Consider the following 14,389-nt stretch of genomic DNA (forward strand, 5'->3'; position numbering starts at 1 on the left):
CCAGAATCTAATGGCCGGAGTCCTTATGAGAATGGGAACCTTGGAGGCAGAGACAGGCACAGAGAGAGGATGACCTGAGGAGACACAGGCAGGAGTCACGTACAAGTCACTCCAAGGGGAGGCATGGGACAAAAATTCCTCCCAGCCCTGCAAGGAGCCAGTGCTGCCCTCCCTTGATCTTGAACATCTTGGTCTCCAGAACTGTGAGAGAATAAATGCTCAAGCCCCCCAGTTTGGGGACTTGTTACTGCAGTCCTGGTAGATGACTGCTGCTGTTTTCATCTATTGTTTGCTTTTATAAATAATTTCACAAGAACGAAAGCATAAATGGGTTCATGCTTTTGCTTCCCTGTCATGATTCAGCTCCCATGCTCACAGCTCCCGGGTGACCTGAGGATGGGAGGAGGTCCCATTAGTGATTTCCCAGAGTACAGGGATTTGGGCAGTAACCCCATATTATCCCTTAAGCCCTTCCTAACCCCCTGTTGGAGTTGGGAGCCCCTCAGAGCCCCTGGCACCTGAGCCCACCTCACCAGAGTGCTCTCCCAGGGGCCAGCTGCTGCAGCAACCCCTCCTCAGGTTGGATTGTCTTTGCACCACACCTGGTCTCTGACAGCTGCTCAATGAGCCTGTGCTGAGTGTGTGGGGGCTGTGGGGAAGCCTGGGGCGGTGGCCACACTTGGGGCGGAGGACAGGTCTTGGCTCCATGGGCACAGGAGCCCTCACGTGTGTGGCGTAGAGGAGGCAAGTGGTGCCTGGCATCAACTCTGGCTGAAGTGGAGGGACTGAGGGACGCCCCGGACATCAGGGAAGAGATCAGGGAAGAAGACACGGCCACAAACACCAAGCGTGGCCTGAGGATCTGCCCCAAGCCTGACAGTGCCATTTCAGGACAAGTCTTGCTTTTCTGACACGGAATAAATTGATAGCCTATTGGTGTCAGCTGAGTGGAATTCCTAAGCATGTGAAACACTAAAGCCTGCTGCTGGAAATGTTGTCATGTGCATTTTTGAAATGGAAGTGTCAGTGTTCTAGAAGTAATACGAATCAGGGTGCTCAGCTCATTGAGCTGCCAAGCTTCATCTTAACAAAATAAAAAAGAAGGCTCAGAGAGCAGCAGGGAGTTTGGACCCTTCCAAGTGGGGTGGAGCTTGAGGAAGATCCCCAGGTACAGCTAGAACTTGAAAAACCCAGGCTCTGCCTGCGAGTGAGGGGAGGCTCCTCTCCAGCCTGCTCTGCCAGTGGAGGCCGGGGAAGGCTGCTCCTTGCACAACCACACATAGCTGTGGGGTAAGTTGAGCAAATGTAGGAAGAGGCTGGATGATTCTTGTCTAGTAAACCTGAATATTGTCATTGTGATGGCGTACATTGAGCAAGCTCCCCTGTGGCCTGAGGATGGGAGGGGTCCGATGGTGATTGCCCAAGTATAGGGATTTGGGCAGCAACCCCATATTGTCAGCATGCATTTTTATAGGTTGCCTCTGTGTTTTGGTGTGTAGGTGTGAGTTTGCGTGTGCATGTGTATCAAAGTGTGAACATGTGTGTACACATGTGAATACATACCAGTATATGTACACATTTGAGCAGGTACACAACTGTGGGTATGTGGGGATATCTACATGTGAATATGGAAGCGTGAGGGTAGGGGAAGTGTGCACGTGTGTGTGAGTGTGTGCATGCATGTGCATGTGATTGTGTGCACTTGTGTGTGGGTGTGCGTGTGTGTGGGTGTGTGTGAGTGGGTGTGCACATCTAAGTGTGTGGGTGTGCATGTGTGTGAGTGGGTGTGCCTGAGTGTGTGCACATCTGTGAGTGTGTACCCATGTATGGGGGTGTGTGGGTGTACACGTGTGTGTGAGTGGGTGTGCATGTGTGTGAGTGGGTGTGCATGTGTGCATGTGTGCACGTGTGTGAGTGTGCACGTATGTGGGGGTGTGCATGTGTGAGTACATACACGTGTGTGTGGGAGGGTGTGGGTATCCACATGTGTGTGAGTGGGTGTGCGTGTGCGCACGTGAGTGTGTTCGCATGTGTGTGAGTGGGTATGCATGAGTGTGTGCACATCTGTGAGTGTGTACACATGTATGGGGGTGTGTGGGTGTACACGTGTGTGTGAGTGGGTATGCATGTGTGCGTGCATGTGTGTGTGAGTGGGTGTGCACATGTGAGTGTGTGTGGTTATCAGCTATAACTTCCACTTCCTTCCACCACTTTCTGCAAGAAGGAAAACATTCCAAAGCTCAGAGCAAGGCTAGAAAGCACCCACCTTGACTCTGAAGCAAGCAGGTGACTGACCTTTCTGGGCAAGGATGTGGAAAAGGGGATGAGGGGCGACTGCGCTGAGATTAGCCTGATGTCAGGATGGCTAGAACAATGAGGTGGACGCCGGACGCTTCCTCTGGTGACTGCGGGAATTCGCAAGACAGGATGCTCTCAGGAACGCTTAGTTCACACAGGGGTATGAAATAGGATCGGTTTTCCCTTCATGTTTTATAGTTAGTACTGGTTATTGGGTTATCGCAGTGCATGGTGAAGGAATTCTGATTACTTACTGTCCAGCCGTGCTGGCGATGAGGAGCTCTTGTTCACAGGCTGGCCAGTGCACAGACCAGTGGGGCTCCCAAATTGCTGGCTCTGGAGCATGTCATGCACACCTGAATCTAGGGTACCTGGGAGGCCCCGCAGATGCCATGGTGTGAAGTATTCGGGAGGGCAGCACCACAGGGGCAGAGGAATCCACATCTTTAGTAATAACAATAGCCAACATTCCTCCATGCTTTGGGGCCTGGTGCTAAGAGTTCTAGGTGCATTATCTCATTTAACTCTCCAAGAGAACCTGTGTTTAATGAGCCCTCTAGGTCAGCAGTCCCCAGCCTTTTTGGCACCAGGGATCAGTATCATGGAAGACAATTTTTCCACGGAGGGTGTGGGAGGTGGAGGGATGATTTGGGGATGAAACTCTTCCACCTCAGATCATCAGGCATTAGATTCTCATAAGGAGCGTGCAACCTACACCCCTCTGGTGTGGAGTTCACAGTAGGATCAGTGCTCCTATGAGACTTTAATGCCACCGTGGATCTGACAGGAGGCGGAGCTCAGACGGTACTGCTCACCTCCTGCTGTGTGGTCCAGTTCCTAACAGGCCATGGACCAATCCTCAGCCCGGAGGTTGGGGTCCCTGCTTTAGGTGATGTTGGGCTTGGAAAGCCCTTGGGAAGATCAGGAGACTGGGTGCTGCTCCCATCCTGCCACAGACCAGCTCAATGTGGGGCAGAGACAGGGCCTCCGTGGTCTCTTCTACCTGTTACACACTGTGGGTGAGACTCTGCCTTGTCCAGTCTCCTGTCTAGAGGGAGGGAGGGTGACTCCTGGGGAGCGTGTAGTCATCCTCAGACCCCCAGAATCCAATGACCACAATTCACTGTCTGGGAGCCAGTAGCTTCCTAAGGGCCCGGATGTCTGGCATTTATTTTCTCTTGAAGGACTGGGCAAGCTTGCAGTTTCTCCCCCAGACTTTAAAGAATAGATTTTCTTGGAGCCACGCAGCACGAGCGAAGCTCAGACCCCAATTAAAGCTCTGTCTGGCTGTGGTGGCAGCGGCTTTCCTGTGGCTTGAGGGCTGGGAGCTTGGAAGAAAGTGAACTTGTGCAAAGTTGATCTGGTTGCATGTATTGTTTCCAACACCCACATTTTCCTCAAGGCCGTGTTGGTGGGCATTTATTTTCCATCCTAAGATTAGTTAGAGAATCCAGATGGTTTTCTGATTTGCCAAAAGCATGCATTCAAGATTAAAAAAAAAAAAAAATACCCAACAGCACTGCTTTATTGAAGTAGTCATTTGGAACTTTATAATTTTTCTGCATTTACGAATCCAGAAAATATGCAACTCAGTGAATGTGAAAGTCTCTCTTGGGCAAACCCTGCCGCCCATCACAGGGGAATTTAATCTCCTAGGAAACATATCTGGACATGTACCTCTAAGTATTTATTTTGATGCAAGAATTCAGAATATGTGCTGAATTTAAACTCTCACACACAGGGACTGAGGTTTGCTGCAGAAAATACCCAGCGTTTTGTCAAGATGAAGTCATTTTCTTTTTTCTGTCAGCAGGTGATGGGAAAAAACTTAGACATCAAGGCTGATTAGAGAATGTCATTTCAAGTTTATTCTTGGGTATGAGTGAGGGTGTAAGCCTTGGTTTGGGGCTATTTCCTTCCAGGAATGTATTACTTTGCTTGCATTCTCACTTGTAATGCTTTTGAGAAACACGGCTGTTTGAAGAAGAGAGTACTTTGGATCTCTCCCTTCATTTTATAGATCAGGAAACTGAGGCTCAAGAAGGGGATTTAACTTTTCATACAGTTAGTTCATGGCAGAAGTTGAGATCAGACACAGAAATCTCATCTCCAAGTCTTGGGAATTTCTCTGTACCTTGGGATGTCTCCTGATTGATTTCCTGACACAGAATGAATGTCCTGCTTCTTAGTAATGATAATTCATTCATGTCATGTCCTTATGAAAATTCCCAATCATAATGCACGCTTTAAAGCAATGTAAAAGTTTTCAATTTGCAATTTTAAACTTTCTTCTAAAGCAAGGAAAATCATGCTTTCTTTATAAGATGTTAGACTTCAAAATACACTTAATTTGGTTGTAGGCATAGCTTTCTCTGATTGACTCAGAGAAATATTATTGTCATGCAAAGGCTGTGTAGTACTGCTGTAGTTTTTGCTGTGTGAACTTAAAAAAGGGAATCTTGGTTTCTATCCATCTTAGTCAACTGACGTGGGGGTTGATTCTCTGGTCTTTATACCAGTTTACATTCAGTCATATTAACTGTAGGAAAATGCAAACAGGCTTATGGTCCTTTAGTTTTATTTTGTACTTCTGCTTTCCTCTATAATGCAGCAATTTAACGAACGGAACAAATAAATGGAAGATATGGAAATGTGGTTAAACTGTTGGCTCGGAATAATAGAACCCTTTCATGTTCTCTCCAGAACTCCCTATTCATGTATCATGATGCCAAGTTTTGGCAAATAAGCCAAGTTTGGATTAAGTTACAGCCAAGTATGTTGCCTTTGCCCATTCAATTTATTCTTGGCAAACTTCAGTGAGTATTTATAATAAAGTCCCATTTCGAACATTCTAGTGCCCCAGTGGAGTTCTAATAACACTGGGTATTTATTTAATGTCTAACTCTAGGAGTTCAAAGCACTTTACAGACATTCCTTGACTGATCTTAATATCCCTGCCAGATTTTACAGATTGGAAAAGTCAATTGAGGCATGGAGACTTGCTTGAGATCACCCAGGAAGACCATGGGATCTCCTAAATTAATCACATACCTCCTGACACTTAGAAGTTTCTGTGCCTTAGATGGTGAAGCATTCCCAACCTCTTATCTAAATGTTGTTGAATGGAGAGTATTTGTTTATTTCTCCATGGAGATCTTTAATTAAGGAAAGTAGAAACCCCACAAACACCTCTGTTTATGTGTCATAGAATTAATTGGGCAACATCTTTTAAAAACTTTGATTCCTTGGCAATGAAGTTAACATTTTGGTAGTTAGAGACTAGACAGTTGGGAGTGTGTCCCATTTAGATAAAACAATGGTAGTGATTTTTCTGTGGCTTCCAGAGAAGATTCATACTAGCTTTGGTGTGTGTGTATGTGTGTGTGTGTGTGTGTGTGTATGGGGGCGCTGAGGAGGTTGGGTGGGATCACACAGCTGCAGAGTACAGTGGGGAGGTGACATCAAAGAAGGGTGTTTTAGTAGCTCTGTGGTGTCTTCCACCACCCAAAAGACATCACCATTCATCTCTCTGTGATTCTTGGGCACTGGCTATAGGACAGTGACTTAGCACTCTGGGGACACGCTTTGTATTTGCCAAGTTAAGCTTTATATTGTGCCTGAGATGGAAAAGACCCCACATCGAGCTTGCTGCAGATGACTAAAAGAAAGAGGTAGAGTTTGAAGCCCGAGTGCTTGACGGCAGCCTAAGTCTTGGTCAAGACGTTTTCCTGTGTCTCTTGTGCAAGGAAGTAGTGATGATTTTGCCAACTGCTTCTCTGAAGCACGTGTGGAAAGGCTGTTTCAAGGGCTTTTCCCGATAATTGCAGAGGTGGCGTCTGCTCCAACAGTCCTGGTCTGGGCCTTGAGGGAACACATAAAAGAAAAGGCTGTTGTCTCTACAACCTGTTTATTTTACAACCGCCATATGGTCCCAGGTCTTCTCTGAGATTGTTTGTCGGAGCGAGAATTGAAGCTTGCCCTACCATTTCCCATGTTCTTCCTTCTCTAACATCTGGGGACCTAAATGCGGGATCACACTGTAGCTGGGGTTGTTCTCTGCAGCAAATGGAGGGGCATCCAGGGTGCACTCAATGCAGATCCTGGAGCTGGACTGAGTTTAATCATTGGAAACGCTCAGCAGCTGTGTGACAGGGCATGAACCACTTGCTTCTTTGCACCTCAGTTTCCTCATCTGCAAAATGGCAATAATACTAATAAGAGTATCTGCTTCATGAAGATGAAATGGACCGATAATGTTAAACTCTTTTTTTTTTTTTTTTGAGACAGAGTCTTGCTCTGTTGCCCAGGCTGGAGTGCAGACTGTCCTTGGCATGTAATTGGTGCCTTATTGGTTTAGTAGCTATATTATTATTCCTATGAACTGTCCAGATTCTCTTTCTCTCTTGGAAACAGATGGAAAGATTGACAATAAAACAAATATAGGTGGGGGCAAATGTCATTGGCACTGAGAGTCGATGGGGACAGCCTCCATGGCTGAGCCTGCTGAGAAATTTTTTTTTTTTTTTTTTTTAGACGGAGTCTCGCTCTTTTGCCCAGGCTGGAGTGCAGTGGCACGATCTCGGTTCACTGCAACCTCTGTCTCCCTAGTTCAAGTGATTCTGCTGCCTCAACCTCCTATCTGGGACTACAGGTGCCTGCCACCACACCCAGCTAATTTTTATAGTTTTAGTAGAGATAGAGTTTTACCACGTTAACCAGCCTGCTCTCAAACTCCCGACCTCAGGTGATCCACCTGCCTTGGCCTCCCAAAGTGCTGGGATTACAGACGTGAGCCACCGCAGTTGGCCCTGGTAAGGAACTTTTGCTGGATGAAATGCACACGGGACAACACAGCCGAGGCTGCAGAAGGTAGCAAGTTTTTCCCCAGGGATCTGTGAGGGCTGTGGCTGTTGGAAGTGGGTGTTTCAGGGAACTTCGTGAGACTCTGGCCTGGGGACGCAGAGCTCCACTCGAGAGTGGGCCAAGGTGGAGACGCCTCTTGGCATCCCTCTTCCCTGGCAGAGCAGTGACCCCCAGAGGGGGCCAAGTTGGGTAGGGGGGCAGCCCAAAGACTTCTTGATGTGGAGTTTGTCTCTAGGGAGCTTCTCCTGGCCACAGCAGCAGCAGGTGACTTCCCTGAGCACGTTCGTGACCCACAGTTTCCTTCCCTCAATCTGGAGAGCGTGTGCCAGAAAGAGGGCTAACGAAAGTCTCCCAGGCACTAGAGCGGTGGCCTGGCCAGACAGACAGTCAGATGTGGGAAAAGAGGGGTTGGTGTGAGGGTTTCACCTGCTGGAGAAGGCATCGGCAGAGAGCTTCTGACCAAGGGGCTCACCAAGTTCTGCTCACCATTGGGCTGCTGAGACCTGATCGACCTCAAGCTGGAAGTCTGGGGCAGGGGTGGGGGGCAGGAAACAGCAAATGTACCCGGAAAGAAGAGGGCCGTCAGAGTGGCTCATCCTGTGACTGATCCAAACCAACACGCTTACTCGTGACAAGATTCTGCAACATTAAAGAAGGAGATTAACTTATATCACAGCCAACAGGAGAAAACAGATTTAAACACATTTACCACTGGAAACAGGAGGAAAACTTCGACATCATCTTCTTCCCCTTTTACAGATTCTGTACAGTAAGAGATGAGCTGTAAGACAGGGATGAAAAAGGAAATGGCAGACTTATGGAAAATTGGGAAGAGAAAAATAAGGCTGTGACATAAATTAAAGCAGGATTAGAAAAAGTCAAAGTCAATCAAACTTCAAAAAATTGAATCAGTCAATCTTTAAAAGCCCTTTTAAGTTAAAGTGAAATGGTAAAGAAATGAAGAATATTAGAAAAAATATGATAGCTATTGATGAGACGTAATGGTTTCAATGTACTTATAATTTCTGTTCCTAAAGAAAAATACCTAACAAATGGAAGAAAGCTGTTCAAACAGGCCACAGAAGTGGTGTGCCTTGGGCTTTAAAGCTAAAACCAAATAAAAACAACAGTGAAGCACTCTGAATTGACATTGATAAAAAGAGATTTGTCAGAAATAAGTAGTAGTGGCAGATAATTCTTTGGTTTTTAAGAAATTACTTAAAATGGAAAAATAAGTTAGGAGAGTGAGGATTTTAAGAATATGATTAATAAGTTTGAATTGAGAGCTCAAAGTCAACTGGTATGGTCTACAAAGGAAGAATCCAGCGTCTTCGTACGTTCCCATGGGATAGTTACAAAAATTGACTGTATATTTAACTATTTTTAAAAATTCAATAAATTTCTAAGAGCAGAAATAGTACCATCCACATTCTTTGACCACAGTGCAATAAAACTAAAGTTAAATAATGAAGATATAAACAGGAAACTGCAGGCACTGGAAAATTAAAACAAAACAAAACATTTTTAAATAACTGCTGGGTCAAAGATGAAATCAAAACCACAACTGTAAACTATTTAAATGTATTTATGCAAAAGTTTAGCTTCATCCATGCATATTACAGCATTGACTGCAACAGTGAAAAAATGGAACATCCAAAATACTGAACACGAGCAGCTAGTGAAAACATTAGGAAGCGCCCTTGCCATGGAACACTCTGTGGCCATTAAAATATCTTTATGGGCACGGCAAGATGCCTGGGATATGTCTCACATAAACGAACTGCAGATATAGAGTCATCCTACTTTTTCAACTGCGGTTATGTTTTATCTGTGGGTGGTAGGGAAATATACATTTTTTCTTTTTGCTTGTGGCTATTTTCTACTTTGTCTTGATGGATATTAATTACAGATCAAAATCAACAAACATGGAAAACGGGGAGAAGACCAGGGTGGGGAGATGATATGTAAAGACCAAGGGAAACACCCAATTACTGTACATGGTCCCTGAGGGTGTGGAATTCACTGCAGCAGGCTTTGCCTGTCTGTATACAATCTTCAGAAAACATGTCCTTCATAGACACCCACTTAAGTATAGTTTCATTAGCAACGTTATGAATTTCCTCTGAATAGACCCCAGTTGACCATCTCCACTATTTGCACGGTTACTGCAACCCATTTACTAATTAGTAATGGTTTAGGGATCCTGAACTGAGTTGGCAACGTTTACTTTTATTTCCAGAAGTGGGTGGCATGTGTAAACAAGATGAGTTCCTCTGAGCCAAGATTCCGAGTGATGGCTGCTGGGTACAATCACCCCGATACCCCCAAACACACCTTGGTCCAGAATCTATTTGCCAGGGATTCCATTGGCAGATTAGGTGATTCAGATACATGAGGCTGGATGCCACCCTCACAACTTTGTTATAATGATCCTTGGATTGGCTAGAACGTTTCCAAAACTTCTGCTGTCAACACACCAGTGAATTACCCATCACATGGCACCTGCTGCCCAGACAGCCCACTCTGCCTGGGACCCAGCAGGCTGAACCAGGAGTGATGGGGCCCATTGGAATCTCTATCCCATAATTTGTACCCAAGACCCAATGAATCTCATTAGTCTTTATTGGGTGTTTGGATGGAGAAGTGACGTAAATGTGGACCAGGGGAAGCTGTGAGTTCACTGAGGGGAGATCACTGGACTGCCAGCGAGGTCATTCCACAGGATCGCAGAGAATGAGTGATGTGAGGTGATGGTGGGAGGGAAGAGGGAGCCAGCACAGGAGAGGAGAAGTCCCTCCAGAGGCCCCCTCTGCACTTCCTGCCACTGAGCTCCTCTGCCAGCCCAGTAATCCCCCCTTTAGGCTTTTTTGGGATTCTGTTACAGGCAACCAAGCAATTAACAGTCAGGCCAGATACCTTGTGCTTGATATTTAAGAAACTCAGCTTCCACATTTGGATAACAAAGCAATGTGAAACAGCTTTAAAACATAAGGGAGTCTTTAATCATATTCACATTTTCATCTTCAAAATGTAACAGCCTGCAAACCTTATAGACAATTTGGACAAAAAGCTTCTACAAACCAAAAAACGAGTAATAACAGGATAAACATATGGGTTTACACAGTTTAAAAATAATTTACAGAACTTGATCTCAATGAATATAGAGATAACGAAGCAGTTGCAGGAAAAGTGTCATGAACTAGAAATGCTAAACACCAAAAGCATTTAATTAAGAGCCATAATATGTATGAGGCAGCAGTGCGAACTGCAGAATGATTGGCCATTCCTAAAAAGAAGTGAAAAGTGACTGCATTAGGGGAAACAAGATTACTTCCGGATGCGATTGCCGGAACTGCCATCTAGTGTTCCCAGATTTGGCAAATAAACACACAAGACATCCGGGTAAATTTGAACTTCAGATAACCATTGACTAATTTTTTTAGGGTAAGTATATCCCAAATATTCCATGAAATATACTTGCACTATTTTTTTTTTTTTGTTACTGCTGGTCTAGAATTCAAATTTAACGGGGTGTCCTATATTTTATCCGGCACCCCATCTGCATCTCAAGAATGGCTTAACGAATTTTAAAAAGTATTAGGTTGGTATAAAAGTTTCTGTCATTGCTTTTAATGGCAGAAATCGCAATTATTTTTGTACCAGCCAATAATATTCATGAAATTGCTTTCAGCTCTGTCTCACTTAGGAAATTCTTGACCTTCACAACTCTGGTTCATCTAATCCCTTCCCATCAAAAAGGCATCCTTAGCGATGTGCTTTGTGTCAAGAGAGTTGCAATTCTGTTCATATAGTATGCCTTGGCAAATGGTGCTGGTATGTTGCACACACAACATTTTCAATCCAACCTCTAAAAGCTGTTGAGAAATCTTTGGTATTGCTGGTATATTTCCTTAGGTAGCAGGATACCAGGGCATCTTGAGGGATGGTTAGGCAAAGTGGAAACCTGGTAATTAATCTCTCATCCCAAAACCGAAAAAAAAAAAAAATCTAAAATCATTCATTGGGAAGATTATTTAATATATGTATTAAAAACAAAAGCCATTTCTAAGGCATTTGTTGATGTTTGATCGCATGTAGTGGGGGCCTTAGTGACTGGCTCCTTCCTGAGCTTTCTGGGACTTGTGAAGATCTCATGTGTATGTTCCCATGGGAACTTTGACCCCTGGGGTCATCTATATAGTGAGAAAACTTAGCAGTGGTAACATTTCTATAAGGTTCTAGAGTTATTTTATGCAAAGACCTTGTTTCACCTTCAGCTGCTTTCTCCATTGTGCCCTGAGCTGAGGAGGCTAAGAAGTGCCAGCCAGGACTCTGGGTCTGAGAGATGCTGCCTGTATGGGAACTTGTGCTCTGCTATGTGGACAAAAGGCCACTGTGAAGCATGCCCCTGGAGGCAGAGTGCAGTGGAGGTGGGGGCTCAGTTTAGGGGTCCGGACCTGCTCATTGCATCCTTTCTGTGCCTCTGCTCCTATGGAACTGTGTGGCCCAGGGAGAGTTGTTTAACTGTCCCCAGCCTCAGGTGTAAGATGCCCAGTTGCCTGCTGCCAACACACGAAGTTGACACCTGCTGTCAACTTCGCCCTATCCCACAACCAGTGGCTGATGCACCTCCACATCCTTTTCCTTGCGATCTGAGGTCACTCTTTTGTAAAACCAAAAATTGCTTAGTCATAGAAATAAAATGCAAGTTCCAGTCCCTCCCCATGCTGGACTCAGATCACTGCTGCTTCAGGCTGCTGCAAAGGAGCCAGGGTGGGAGAGAGGCTGGCTGGTCTGTGCTGTCCACTTCCTGAAGTTCATGCTGGGTGTCCCCTCCCCTGGGGCCTTGCTTGTCCTGCACCTGGCTTACAGATGCTGGGCCCACAGCCAGATGTCAGAGAGCACAACTAACCGGCATCAGGGTCGAGATTAAAACCCATCTCCTGGTTCCTGGGCCAGTGTCACCTGTGGAGGCTGGGAAACAGGCTCAGAGGGAAGAGCCAGAAGGAGAGCTCCCCACCAGCTCTCTCTCCCCCTTTCTCTCTCTGCCACCCTGCCTCTCTTTTCCTCTTTCATCTGGTGCTAAGAAAGCTTTGTAGCTCCCACAGGATGACAGTGCTCAGAGGAATCACAGGCTTGGGGGCTTCCAGATTTGTTTCTAGAACTCCACGTTTGAGCCCCATGAGTGTCTGGGATTTGGGAGTCAGGAACTTTAAACTGACTCCCAAACTGACAGGGTATCCCACCTCAGTCATCGTGGGATACCAGTGAGTTAGAAATTTACTTATGTTGTGTTCATAGCTCAGAAAACAGCCCTTTGAGCTGCAACTCCTCTTCTCCAACCTCTGGGAGCAGTTCTAAGGCGGGGGCACCTGCGGCACACCCCACTCCTGATGCTCACCCAGTCCCCAAGCCTGCTCTGCGTGGGGTCTTTTTGCCTGGTTTTGCAGGTGAGAAGTGGGATGAGGTGAGCTAAGCAGGGCTCCCACTGTTGGTATTACCGATGGAGGGTGTCCACGTTCTTGGTGTTTTGAACAAAGAATTGGACAAAATGCACAAACAAAGCAAGGAAAGAATGAAGAAGCAAAGGCAGAGATTTATTGAAAATGAAAGCACGCTCCACAGGGTGGGAGCGGGCCCGAACACAGGGGTTCAAGAGCCCTGTTACAGAATTTTTGGGGGTTTAAATACCCTCTAGAGGTTTCCATTGGTTACTTGGTATATGCCCTATGTAAATGAAGAGGATGAAATAAAATTAGAAAATCATTGACTTGGTGTACACCCTATGCAAATGGAGAAGATACTTCCTGTCATAGCTGAAGTGTTTCCCTTTGATTTAGTTCTAGAAAGTCAGCGTGAATCGGCCTTGTGTTCCCTGCCTCCAGGCCCTATTTTCCTGCCTCATTTGGGAGAAGATTCTAATCCAGATCCTGTGGCTCTTCACCCGAGCAGAACCAGCTCCACACAGAGACCCCAGAAACCTACAGATGGTGCAGTCTCGGGAAAGTTTGTGAACAAATAGCGAGAAAATATCAGTGCCAGACAAATATGTGGGTGAAAGACCCTGTGAGTTTTGGTGATACTATGATATGGTTTTGATTTACCAGTATTGACTGAGAATAAAAGAGGGCATGGATCTTTTTTGAAAGTGAATTTTACTTTTGTCTCCGTGGACTTGAGAAAAAGAAAGTCACTACAGAGACATGCTCGCATCTGCCAAATTCTGGGAAGCAAGAAACTGTAAACTAAGTTGGCCGTGCTTCAAAAACGAAACAAAGCAACTCCATAAATCCTGGGGTTCGGGCTGGTGCTTGTCATCGGAAGAACCACGCTGCCCTCTCTAAGATGTGCAAGGCTCTGGGACAATGTGCTGGGGGCTTAATCTGACCTGAGAGGTGGGCGGGGCCAATCACCTGCCTCAGTCTTGCAGCTGAGCCTCAGTGCAGAGGGGACCCCACCTCCCTGAGGGCATGCTTGCCGGTAATTGGCGGAGCTGGGATTTAACTCTCAGAGTGTCTATCTCCAAAACATTCACCTTGTCTAAATTAGGGAGAAAGAGGGAAGCCAGTGTCATGTAAGCACTGTGTGCCCTCTTCAGTTTCTAAATCTTTCTTCCTGTGAATCCTTCCCAGTTTGAGACCCAACAGGCAACCTCTCTCCAACCTCCCTCCCCATGAGAATCCGCTATCATTTCCTGTGCAGTGGACAGGGCCTGAAAACTCACTCTTGTGGCCACCATGGTGGTGAAAAGCAAGGGGTTTAGGGAGTCTGTAGGAGCAAGTTCTTTCCCAGTTCTTTCCCTGCATCAGGTGATGGCCAAACTCTCTAAGCTCTCTGTAAAGTGGAGACCATAGCATCTACAAGGAATCCACTATTTAATAGCTATTATAATAGATTAATAATATTCGTGTATTTTTGCCATTATTTTGCCTAAACTTGACATCTGTACTTTAAGCCTTTCTCCTCTACCAGGATTAAAAGACCTTCTGAATCTGACCCTCATGTGGCAGCAAACGTGTAACTGGAAGGACCCCACTATCACTCTTTGAATGAGGCTGGTCCCATGGTGATAGTCAACTGGCTGGCGCGGCCCAGTCACTGCCCCAGTACTACCCTGTTGTAGCAAATGCTGGCTGGTGCACTGTTCTGGTACATTCCTGCTGGAATGCCAGGGTGTCAGAGTGGTGGACAGCCCAGGGTGTCTCCCCTCCTGCAGCTGCCTCTCTGT

Source organism: Macaca fascicularis, chromosome 12 (genome assembly GCF_037993035.2).
Source record: "Macaca fascicularis isolate 582-1 chromosome 12, T2T-MFA8v1.1".
NCBI classification, from domain to species: domain Eukaryota; kingdom Metazoa; phylum Chordata; class Mammalia; order Primates; family Cercopithecidae; genus Macaca; species Macaca fascicularis.